The sequence below is a fragment of the Lissotriton vulgaris genome, chromosome 5 (assembly GCF_964263255.1).
Source record: "Lissotriton vulgaris chromosome 5, aLisVul1.2, whole genome shotgun sequence".
Taxonomy (NCBI): domain Eukaryota; kingdom Metazoa; phylum Chordata; class Amphibia; order Caudata; family Salamandridae; genus Lissotriton; species Lissotriton vulgaris.
Window position 1 is genome coordinate 1,546,849,268 of NC_141693.1, and position 11,721 is coordinate 1,546,860,988.

The 11,721-nt window shown below is 39.4% G+C and overlaps 13 non-coding genes across 13 annotated transcripts; all 13 read right to left on the minus strand.

Moving 5' to 3' along the window:
• Window positions 1-82: 82 nt before the first annotated feature.
• TRNAQ-UUG (transfer RNA glutamine (anticodon UUG)) lies at window positions 83-155 on the minus strand. The gene has a single exon. It is a non-coding gene; the product is annotated as a tRNA-Gln (tRNA).
• Window positions 156-799: 644 nt separating this feature from the next.
• TRNAR-CCU (transfer RNA arginine (anticodon CCU)) lies at window positions 800-872 on the minus strand. The gene has a single exon. It is a non-coding gene; the product is annotated as a tRNA-Arg (tRNA).
• A 1,520-nt stretch (window positions 873-2,392) lies between these two features.
• On the minus strand, window positions 2,393-2,465 carry TRNAR-CCU (transfer RNA arginine (anticodon CCU)). Its single transcript has one exon. It is a non-coding gene; the product is annotated as a tRNA-Arg (tRNA).
• An 803-nt stretch (window positions 2,466-3,268) lies between these two features.
• TRNAR-UCG (transfer RNA arginine (anticodon UCG)) lies at window positions 3,269-3,341 on the minus strand. Its single transcript has one exon. It is a non-coding gene; the product is annotated as a tRNA-Arg (tRNA).
• A 644-nt stretch (window positions 3,342-3,985) lies between these two features.
• Window positions 3,986-4,058, minus strand: TRNAR-CCU (transfer RNA arginine (anticodon CCU)). The gene has a single exon. It is a non-coding gene; the product is annotated as a tRNA-Arg (tRNA).
• A 799-nt stretch (window positions 4,059-4,857) lies between these two features.
• On the minus strand, window positions 4,858-4,930 carry TRNAR-UCG (transfer RNA arginine (anticodon UCG)). The gene has a single exon. It is a non-coding gene; the product is annotated as a tRNA-Arg (tRNA).
• Window positions 4,931-5,574: 644 nt separating this feature from the next.
• Window positions 5,575-5,647, minus strand: TRNAR-CCU (transfer RNA arginine (anticodon CCU)). The gene has a single exon. It is a non-coding gene; the product is annotated as a tRNA-Arg (tRNA).
• An 803-nt stretch (window positions 5,648-6,450) lies between these two features.
• On the minus strand, window positions 6,451-6,523 carry TRNAQ-UUG (transfer RNA glutamine (anticodon UUG)). The gene has a single exon. It is a non-coding gene; the product is annotated as a tRNA-Gln (tRNA).
• Window positions 6,524-7,167: 644 nt separating this feature from the next.
• TRNAR-CCU (transfer RNA arginine (anticodon CCU)) lies at window positions 7,168-7,240 on the minus strand. The gene has a single exon. It is a non-coding gene; the product is annotated as a tRNA-Arg (tRNA).
• A 1,520-nt stretch (window positions 7,241-8,760) lies between these two features.
• Window positions 8,761-8,833, minus strand: TRNAR-CCU (transfer RNA arginine (anticodon CCU)). Its single transcript has one exon. It is a non-coding gene; the product is annotated as a tRNA-Arg (tRNA).
• Window positions 8,834-9,636: 803 nt separating this feature from the next.
• On the minus strand, window positions 9,637-9,709 carry TRNAR-UCG (transfer RNA arginine (anticodon UCG)). Its single transcript has one exon. It is a non-coding gene; the product is annotated as a tRNA-Arg (tRNA).
• A 644-nt stretch (window positions 9,710-10,353) lies between these two features.
• On the minus strand, window positions 10,354-10,426 carry TRNAR-CCU (transfer RNA arginine (anticodon CCU)). Its single transcript has one exon. It is a non-coding gene; the product is annotated as a tRNA-Arg (tRNA).
• Window positions 10,427-11,225: 799 nt separating this feature from the next.
• TRNAR-UCG (transfer RNA arginine (anticodon UCG)) lies at window positions 11,226-11,298 on the minus strand. The gene has a single exon. It is a non-coding gene; the product is annotated as a tRNA-Arg (tRNA).
• Window positions 11,299-11,721: the final 423 nt, after the last annotated feature.

Sequence of the window (11,721 nt, forward strand, 5' to 3'; positions counted from 1 at the left end):
GAATATGATGGCTATAAGAGTATTGGAAGAGCCTGCTTCCATTCTGAATGGAAATCTGAGTTGTGTGACCATTGGCAAAAACCGACCACGAAGGGACTCGAACCCTCAATCTTCTGATCCAAAGTCAGACGCCTTATCCATTAGGCCACGCGGTCATATGTCCTGCTGTGCTTATTTTTATAATGTAGGTGGTATGCAAGGATGGGAAATATGATATTGATAGTTATTTAGGTTTACATCCCATTGTCTGTTTTCAGCTCCTTTCAATTAAAGCACTCTTTTGGAATCTATATAATGAGAATGTCACCAGTACGATAAGCTTTTGTTTTCTTTTTTGCATTTAAACCTCTTTCTTCATGAGAATAAAGCTCAGTTGTATGCTTTACATAGCTCTGGATATTTCTAGAAGTGGAGAGAAACTGTTTTGACAGTAGTAAAAACTGCTCCTTTCTGGATATGCCAATTTACACACGCTCAAAGGTTGTATACGTTTCATGAATCCTGACTTGCCCTATTCAAGTAGCTGAAAGCCTGTCACCACCTCTAGAAACAACAGTTACACCAATCCAATTCAAATCATTTTTTCCAAAGGAATATCTTCTGCCGGGTCAAAGTTGCATCTGACTAAGACAGGTGTTTAAAAATCTACTTTGTAGTTTCAGAACACCAACATGACTCTGAAGAGTACAGAAGTAAAATGGTACCATTTCAAAGTTCCTAATACCACATAAGCTTCTGAGCGGAAGCATGTAATAAATATATCAATTTTTCTGGAAAAGTAAGAGTGGATATTGGTTTTCACCTCAGATGGGACTCGAACCCACAATTCCTGGCTTAGGAGGCCAGTGCCTTATCCATTAGGCCACTGAGGCACAGATGAACACTTGCAGTCTAGAGGCATTATATAAATGTATTCAACCGTCAAACACTGGTGTCTGCACACAGGACATTTCTCAGTTCTCTCCATAAGTAAACTTCCCATTTTCATCCTTTTCCATCCCCGACTTTAACACTCTGTTCTGTGCTATAATGGAGGCTCTGCATTTCGAGCAAGTGGAGAGAAATTGGAGGAGATCCACTTTCGACTCAACACTTCTTCTTTCCTGGATGTTTTTCTCAATAAACTGGGCTTTGACAGTGGTATCAAGCCGTCCTTGTCTTCAGCAGGACACAGAAACAGGCACCAAGTCTCCTAACCAAGTTCAACCACACTCTGCAACTTAATAGACCAATGCTTTACAAATTAGCCAACTGTGTCATCAGCAAAGGCAGCCAATGTGCCAATCCTTTATAATTCTTCTGTAGTACTTTTCTTTCTCGTAGGCAAAATTAGCACTTTAACTGCACAAATCATACAGATTTTTACACTTGAAGCACTCCATGAACACATACTTACACACCTTGCATTTCATCTACACACCCTTAAGCTAAAACACATTCTGTCAAGTCAAAATTCTGCAACCCTATTACATATTCAGTGCATGTACATAGAAGCACTTCTTAATGCCACTAACATGGACAAGATTTTAGGCTGAAGATGCAATCTAAATGACTGTGCAGTATGTACTCCACTTCATGAATAATTAGGAATGAGAACATGATGGCTATAAGAGTATTGGTAGAGCCTGCTTCCATTCTGAATGGAAAGCAGAGTTGTGTGACCATTGGCAAAAACCGACCACGAAGGGACTCGAACCCTCAATCTTGTGATACGAAGTTAGACGCCTTATCCATTAGGCCACGCAGTCATATGTCCTGCTGTGCTTATTTTTATAATGTAGGTGGTATGCAAGGATGGGAAATATGATATTGATAGTTATTTAGGTTTACATCCCATTGTGTTTTTTCAGCTCCTTTCAATTAAAGCACTCTTTTGGAATCTATATAATGAGAATGTCACCAGTACGATAAGCTTTTGTTTTCTTTTTTGCATTTAAACCTCTTTCTTCATGAGAATAAAGCTCAGTTGTATGCTTTACATAGCTCTGGATATTTCTAGAAGTGGAGAGAAACTGTTTTGACAGTAGTAAAAACTGCTCCTTTCTGGATATGCCAATTTACACACGCTCAAAGGTTGTATACGTTTCATGAATCCTGACTTGCCCTATTCAAGTAGCTGAAAGCCTGTCACCACCTCTAGAAACAACAGTTACACCAATCCAATTCAAATCATTTTTTCCAAAGGAATATCTTCTGTCGGGTCAAAGTTGCATCTGACAAAGATAGGTGTTTAAAAATCTACTTTGTAGTTTCAGAACACCAACATGACCCTGAAGAGTACAGAAGTAAAATGGTACCATTTCAAAGTTCCTAATACCTCATAAGCTTCTGAGCGGAAGCATGTTATAAATATATACATTTTTCTGGAAAAGTAAGAGCGGATATTGGTTTTCACCTCAGATGGGACTCAAACCCACAATCCCTGGCTTAGGAGGCCAGTGCCTTATCCATTAGGCCACTGAGGCACAGATAAACACTTGCAGTCTAGAGGCATTATTTAAATGTATTCAATCGTCAAACACTGGTGTCTGCACACAGGACATTTCTCAGTTCTCTCCATAAGTAAACTTCCCATTTTCATCCTCTTCCATCCCCGACTTTAACACTCTGTTCTGTGCTATAATGGAGGCTCTGCATTTCGAGCAAGTGGAGAGAAATTGGAGGAGAACCACTTTCGACTCAACACTTCTTCTTTCCTGGATGCTTTTCTCAATAAACTGGGCTTTGACAGTGGTATCAAGCCGTCCTTGTCTTCAGCAGGACACAGAAAGAGGCACCAAGTCTCCTAACCAAGTTCAACCACACTCTGGAACTTAATATACCAATGCTTTACAAATTAGCCAACTGTGTCATCAGCAAAGGCAGCCAATGTGCCAATCCTTTATAATTCTTCTGTAGTACTTTTCTTTCTCGTAGGCAAAATTAGCACTTTAACTGCACAAATCATACAGATTTTACACTTGAAGCACTCCATGAACACATACTTACACACCTTGCATTTCATCTACACACCCTTAAGCTAAAAACCCATTCTGTCAAGTCAAAATTCTGCAACCCTATTACATATTCAGTGCGTGTACATAGAAGCACTTCTTAATGCCACTAACATGAACAAGATTTTAGGCTGAAGATGCAATCTAAATGACTGTGCAGTATGTACTCCACTTCATGAATAATTAGGAATGAGAACATGATGGCTATATGAGTATTGGAAGAGCCTGCTTCCATTCTGAATGGAAAGCTGAGTTGTGTGACCATTGGCAAAAACCGACCACGAAGGGACTCGAACCCTCAATCTTCTGATCCGAAGTCAGACGCCTTATCCATTAGGCCACGCGGTCATATGTCCTGCTGTGCTTATTTTTATAATGTAGGTGGTATGAAAGAATGGGAAATATGATATTTATAGTTATTTAGGTTTACATCCCATTGTGTTTTTTCAGCTCCTTTCAAATAAAGCACTCTTTTGGAATCTATATAATGAAAATGTCACCAGTACGATAAGCTTTTGTTTTCTTTTTTGCATTTAAACCTCTTTCTTCATGAGAATAAAGCTCAGTTGTATGCTTTACATAGCTCTGGATATTTCTAGAAGTGGAGAGAAACTGTTTTGACAGTAGTAAAAACTGCTCCTTTCTGGATATGCCAATTTACACACGCTCAAAGGTTGTATACGTTTCATGAATCCTGACTTGCCCTATTCAAGTAGCTGAAAGCCTGTCACCACCTCTAGAAACAACAGTTACACCAATCCAATTCAAATAATTTTTTCCAAAGGAATATCTTCTGCCGGGTCAAAGTTGCATTTGACAAATATAGGTGTTTAAAAATCTACTTTGTAGTTTCAGAACACCAACATGACTCTGAAGAGTACAGAAGTAAAATGGTACCATTTCAAAGTTCCTAATACCACATAAGCTTCTGAGCGGAAGCATGTAATAAATATATAACTTTTTCTGGAAAAGGAAGAGTGGATATTGGTTTTCACCTCAGATGGGACTCGAACCCACAATCCCTGGCTTAGGAGGCCAGTGCCTTATCCATTAGGCCTCTGAGGCACAGATAAACACTTGCAGTCTAGAGGCATTATTTAAATGTATTCAATCGTCAAACACTGGTGTCTGCACACAGGACATTTCTCAGTTCTCTCCATAAGTAATCTTCCCATTTTCATCCTCTTCCATCCCCGACTTTAACACTCTGTTCTGTGCTATAATGGACTCTCTGCATTTCGAGCAAGTGGAGAGAAATTGGAGGAGAACCCCTCTCGACTCAACACTTCTTCTTTCCTGAATGCTTTTCTCAATAAACTGGGCTTTGACAGTGGTATCAAGCCGTCCTTGTCTTCAGCAGGACACAGAAACAAGTCTCCTAACCAAGTTCAACCACACTCTGCAACTTAATAGACCAATGCTTCACAAATTAGCCAACTGTGTCATCAGCAAAGGCAGACAATGTGCCAATCCTTTATAATTCTTCTGTAGTACTTCTCTTTCTCGTAGGCAAAATTAGCACTTTAACTGCACAAATCATATAGATTTTACACTTGAAGCACTCCATGAACACATACTTACACACCTTGCATTTCATCTACACACCCTTAAGCTAAAAACCCATTCTGTCAAGTCAAAATTCTGCAACCCTATTACATATTCCATGCGTGTACATAGAAGCACTTCTTAATGCCACTAACATGAACAAGATGATTTTAGGCTGAAGATGCAATCTAAATGACTGTGCAGTATGTACTCCACTTCATGAATAATTAGGAATGAGAACATGATGGCTATAAGAGTATTGGAAGAGCCTGCTTCCATTCTGAATGGAAATCTGAGTTGTGTGACCATTGGCAAAAACCGACCACGAAGGGACTCGAACCCTCAATCTTCTGATCCGAAGTCAGACGCCTTATCCATTAGGTCACGCGGTCATATGTCCTGCTGTGCTTATTTTTATAATGTAGGTGGTATGCAAGGATGGGAAATATGATATTGATAGTTATTTAGGTTTACATCCCATTGTGTGTTTTCAGCTCCGTTCAATTAAAGCACTCTTTTGGAATCTATATAATGAAAATGTCACCAGTACGATAAGCTTTTGTTTTCTTTTTTGCATTTAAACCTCTTTCTTCATGAGATTAAAGCTCAGTTGTATGCTTTACATAGCTCTGGATATTTCCAGAAGTGGAGAGAAACTGTTTTGACAGTAGTACAAACTGCTCCTTTCTGGATATGCCAATTTACACACGCTCAAAGGTTGTATGTGTTTCATGAATCCTGACTTGCCCTATTCAAGTAGCTGAAAGCCTGTCACCACCTCTAGAAACAACAGTTACACCAATCCAATTCAAATCATTTTTTCCAAAGGAATATCTTCTGCTGGGTCAAAGTTGCATCTGACAAAGATAGGTGTTTAAAAATCTACTTTGTAGTTTCAGAACACCAACATGAGTCCGGAGAGTACAGAAGTAAAATGGTACCATTTCAAAGTTCCTAATACCACATAAGCTTCTGAGCGGAAGCATGTAATAAATATATCAATTTTTCTGGAAAAGTAAGAGTGGATATTGGTTTTCACCTCAGATGGGACTCAAACCCACAATCCCTGGCTTAGGAGGCCAGTGCCTTATCCGTTAGGCCACTGAGGCACAGATAAACACTTGCAGTCTAGAGGCATTATTTAAATGTATTCAATCGTCAAACACTGGTGTCTGCACACAGGACATTTCTCAGTTCTCTCTATAAGTAAACTTCCCATTTTCATCCTCTTCCATCCCCGACTTTAACACTCTTTTCTGTGCTATAATGGAGGCTCTGCATTTCGCGCAAGTGGAGAGAAATTGGAGGAGAACCACTTTCGACTCAACACTTCTTCTTTCCTGGATGCTTTTCTCAATAAACTGGGCTTTGACAGTGGTATCAAGCCGTCCTTGTCTTCAGCAGGACACAGAAACAGGCACCAAGTCTCCTAACCAGGTTCAACCACACTCTGCAACTTAATAGACCAATGCTTCACAAATTAGCCAACTGTGTCATCAGCAAAGGCAGCCAATGTGCCAATCCTTTATAATTCTTCTGTAGTACTTTTCTTTCTCGTAGGCAAAATTAGCACTTTAACTGCACAAATCATACAGATTTTACACTTGAAGCACTCCATGAACACATACTTACACACCTTGCATTTCATCTACACACCCTTAAGCTAAAACCCCATTCTGTCAAGTCAAAATTCTGCAACCCTATTACATATTCCGTGCGTGTACATAGAAGCACTTCTTAATGCCACCAACATGAACAAGATTTTAGGCTGAAGATGCAATCTAAATGACTGTGCAGTATGTACTCCACTTCATGAATAATTAGGAATGAGAATATGATGGCTATAAGAGTATTGGAAGAGCCTGCTTCCATTCTGAATGGAAATCTGAGTTGTGTGACCATTGGCAAAAACCGACCACGAAGGGACTCGAACCCTCAATCTTCTGATCCAAAGTCAGACGCCTTATCCATTAGGCCACGCGGTCATATGTCCTGCTGTGCTTATTTTTATAATGTAGGTGGTATGCAAGGATGGGAAATATGATATTGATAGTTATTTAGGTTTACATCCCATTGTCTGTTTTCAGCTCCTTTCAATTAAAGCACTCTTTTGGAATCTATATAATGAGAATGTCACCAGTACGATAAGCTTTTGTTTTCTTTTTTGCATTTAAACCTCTTTCTTCATGAGAATAAAGCTCAGTTGTATGCTTTACATAGCTCTGGATATTTCTAGAAGTGGAGAGAAACTGTTTTGACAGTAGTAAAAACTGCTCCTTTCTGGATATGCCAATTTACACACGCTCAAAGGTTGTATACGTTTCATGAATCCTGACTTGCCCTATTCAAGTAGCTGAAAGCCTGTCACCACCTCTAGAAACAACAGTTACACCAATCCAATTCAAATCATTTTTTCCAAAGGAATATCTTCTGCCGGGTCAAAGTTGCATCTGACTAAGACAGGTGTTTAAAAATCTACTTTGTAGTTTCAGAACACCAACATGACTCTGAAGAGTACAGAAGTAAAATGGTACCATTTCAAAGTTCCTAATACCACATAAGCTTCTGAGCGGAAGCATGTAATAAATATATCAATTTTTCTGGAAAAGTAAGAGTGGATATTGGTTTTCACCTCAGATGGGACTCGAACCCACAATTCCTGGCTTAGGAGGCCAGTGCCTTATCCATTAGGCCACTGAGGCACAGATGAACACTTGCAGTCTAGAGGCATTATATAAATGTATTCAACCGTCAAACACTGGTGTCTGCACACAGGACATTTCTCAGTTCTCTCCATAAGTAAACTTCCCATTTTCATCCTTTTCCATCCCCGACTTTAACACTCTGTTCTGTGCTATAATGGAGGCTCTGCATTTCGAGCAAGTGGAGAGAAATTGGAGGAGATCCACTTTCGACTCAACACTTCTTCTTTCCTGGATGTTTTTCTCAATAAACTGGGCTTTGACAGTGGTATCAAGCCGTCCTTGTCTTCAGCAGGACACAGAAACAGGCACCAAGTCTCCTAACCAAGTTCAACCACACTCTGCAACTTAATAGACCAATGCTTTACAAATTAGCCAACTGTGTCATCAGCAAAGGCAGCCAATGTGCCAATCCTTTATAATTCTTCTGTAGTACTTTTCTTTCTCGTAGGCAAAATTAGCACTTTAACTGCACAAATCATACAGATTTTTACACTTGAAGCACTCCATGAACACATACTTACACACCTTGCATTTCATCTACACACCCTTAAGCTAAAACACATTCTGTCAAGTCAAAATTCTGCAACCCTATTACATATTCAGTGCATGTACATAGAAGCACTTCTTAATGCCACTAACATGGACAAGATTTTAGGCTGAAGATGCAATCTAAATGACTGTGCAGTATGTACTCCACTTCATGAATAATTAGGAATGAGAACATGATGGCTATAAGAGTATTGGTAGAGCCTGCTTCCATTCTGAATGGAAAGCAGAGTTGTGTGACCATTGGCAAAAACCGACCACGAAGGGACTCGAACCCTCAATCTTGTGATACGAAGTTAGACGCCTTATCCATTAGGCCACGCAGTCATATGTCCTGCTGTGCTTATTTTTATAATGTAGGTGGTATGCAAGGATGGGAAATATGATATTGATAGTTATTTAGGTTTACATCCCATTGTGTTTTTTCAGCTCCTTTCAATTAAAGCACTCTTTTGGAATCTATATAATGAGAATGTCACCAGTACGATAAGCTTTTGTTTTCTTTTTTGCATTTAAACCTCTTTCTTCATGAGAATAAAGCTCAGTTGTATGCTTTACATAGCTCTGGATATTTCTAGAAGTGGAGAGAAACTGTTTTGACAGTAGTAAAAACTGCTCCTTTCTGGATATGCCAATTTACACACGCTCAAAGGTTGTATACGTTTCATGAATCCTGACTTGCCCTATTCAAGTAGCTGAAAGCCTGTCACCACCTCTAGAAACAACAGTTACACCAATCCAATTCAAATCATTTTTTCCAAAGGAATATCTTCTGTCGGGTCAAAGTTGCATCTGACAAAGATAGGTGTTTAAAAATCTACTTTGTAGTTTCAGAACACCAACATGACCCTGAAGAGTACAGAAGTAAAATGGTACCATTTCAAAGTTCCTAATACCTCATAAGCTTCTGAGCGGAAGCATGTTATAAATATATACATTTTTCTGGAAAAGTAAGAGCGGATATTGGTTTTCACCTCAGATGGGACTCAAACCCACAATCCCTGGCTTAGGAGGCCAGTGCCTTATCCATTAGGCCACTGAGGCACAGATAAACCCTTGCAGTCTAGAGGCATTATTTAAATGTATTCAATCGTCAAACACTGGTGTCTGCACACAGGACATTTCTCAGTTCTCTCCATAAGTAAACTTCCCATTTTCATCCTCTTCCATCCCCGACTTTAACACTCTGTTCTGTGCTATAATGGAGGCTCTGCATTTCGAGCAAGTGGAGAGAAATTGGAGGAGAACCACTTTCGACTCAACACTTCTTCTTTCCTGGATGCTTTTCTCAATAAACTGGGCTTTGACAGTGGTATCAAGCCGTCCTTGTCTTCAGCAGGACACAGAAAGAGGCACCAAGTCTCCTAACCAAGTTCAACCACACTCTGGAACTTAATATACCAATGCTTTACAAATTAGCCAACTGTGTCATCAGCAAAGGCAGCCAATGTGCCAATCCTTTATAATTCTTCTGTAGTACTTTTCTTTCTCGTAGGCAAAATTAGCACTTTAACTGCACAAATCATACAGATTTTACACTTGAAGCACTCCATGAACACATACTTACACACCTTGCATTTCATCTACACACCCTTAAGCTAAAAACCCATTCTGTCAAGTCAAAATTCTGCAACCCTATTACATATTCAGTGCGTGTACATAGAAGCACTTCTTAATGCCACTAACATGAACAAGATTTTAGGCTGAAGATGCAATCTAAATGACTGTGCAGTATGTACTCCACTTCATGAATAATTAGGAATGAGAACATGATGGCTATATGAGTATTGGAAGAGCCTGCTTCCATTCTGAATGGAAAGCTGAGTTGTGTGACCATTGGCAAAAACCGACCACGAAGGGACTCGAACCCTCAATCTTCTGATCCGAAGTCAGACGCCTTATCCATTAGGCCACGCGGTCATATGTCCTGCTGTGCTTATTTTTATAATGTAGGTGGTATGAAAGAATGGGAAATATGATATTTATAGTTATTTAGGCTTACATCCCATTGTGTTTTTTCAGCTCCTTTCAAATAAAGCACTCTTTTGGAATCTATATAATGAAAATGTCACCAGTACGATAAGCTTTTGTTTTCTTTTTTGCATTTAAACCTCTTTCTTCATGAGAATAAAGCTCAGTTGTATGCTTTACATAGCTCTGGATATTTCTAGAAGTGGAGAGAAACTGTTTTGACAGTAGTAAAAACTGCTCCTTTCTGGATATGCCAATTTACACACGCTCAAAGGTTGTATACGTTTCATGAATCCTGACTTGCCCTATTCAAGTAGCTGAAAGCCTGTCACCACCTCTAGAAACAACAGTTACACCAATCCAATTCAAATAATTTTTTCCAAAGGAATATCTTCTGCCGGGTCAAAGTTGCATTTGACAAATATAGGTGTTTAAAAATCTACTTTGTAGTTTCAGAACACCAACATGACTCTGAAGAGTACAGAAGTAAAATGGTACCATTTCAAAGTTCCTAATACCACATAAGCTTCTGAGCGGAAGCATGTAATAAATATATAACTTTTTCTGGAAAAGGAAGAGTGGATATTGGTTTTCACCTCAGATGGGACTCGAACCCACAATCCCTGGCTTAGGAGGCCAGTGCCTTATCCATTAGGCCTCTGAGGCACAGATAAACACTTGCAGTCTAGAGGCATTATTTAAATGTATTCAATCGTCAAACACTGGTGTCTGCACACAGGACATTTCTCAGTTCTCTCCATAAGTAAACTTCCCATTTTCATCCTCTTCCATCCCCGACTTTAACACTCTGTTCTGTGCTATAATGGACTCTCTGCATTTCGAGCAAGTGGAGAGAAATTGGAGGAGAACCCCTCTCGACTCAACACTTCTTCTTTCCTGAATGCTTTTCTCAATAAACTGGGCTTTGACAGTGGTATCAAGCCGTCCTTGTCTTCAGCAGGACACAGAAACAAGTCTCCTAACCAAGTTCAACCACACTCTGCAACTTAATAGACCAATGCTTCACAAATTAGCCAACTGTGTCATCAGCAAAGGCAGACAATGTGCCAATCCTTTATAATTCTTCTGTAGTACTTCTCTTTCTCGTAGGCAAAATTAGCACTTTAACTGCACAAATCATATAGATTTTACACTTGAAGCACTCCATGAACACATACTTACACACCTTGCATTTCATCTACACACCCTTAAGCTAAAAACCCATTCTGTCAAGTCAAAATTCTGCAACCCTATTACATATTCCATGCGTGTACATAGAAGCACTTCTTAATGCCACTAACATGAACAAGATGATTTTAGGCTGAAGATGCAATCTAAATGACTGTGCAGTATGTACTCCACTTCATGAATAATTAGGAATGAGAACATGATGGCTATAAGAGTATTGGAAGAGCCTGCTTCCATTCTGAATGGAAATCTGAGTTGTGTGACCATTGGCAAAAACCGACCACGAAGGGACTCGAACCCTCAATCTTCTGATCCGAAGTCAGACGCCTTATCCATTAGGTCACGCGGTCATATGTCCTGCTGTGCTTATTTTTATAATGTAGGTGGTATGCAAGGATGGGAAATATGATATTGATAGTTATTTAGGTTTACATCCCATTGTGTGTTTTCAGCTCCGTTCAATTAAAGCACTCTTTTGGAATCTATATAATGAAAATGTCACCAGTACGATAAGCTTTTGTTTTCTTTTTTGCATTTAAACCTCTTTCTTCATGAGATTAAAGCTCAGTTGTATGCTTTACATAGCTCTGGATATTTCCAGAAGTGGAGAGAAACTGTTTTGACAGTAGTACAAACTGCTCCTTTCTGGATATGCCAATTTACACACGCTCAAAGGTTGTATGTGTTTCATGAATCCTGACTTGCCCTATTCAAGTAGCTGAAAGCCTGTCACCACCTCTAGAAACAACAGTTACACCAATCCAATTCAAATC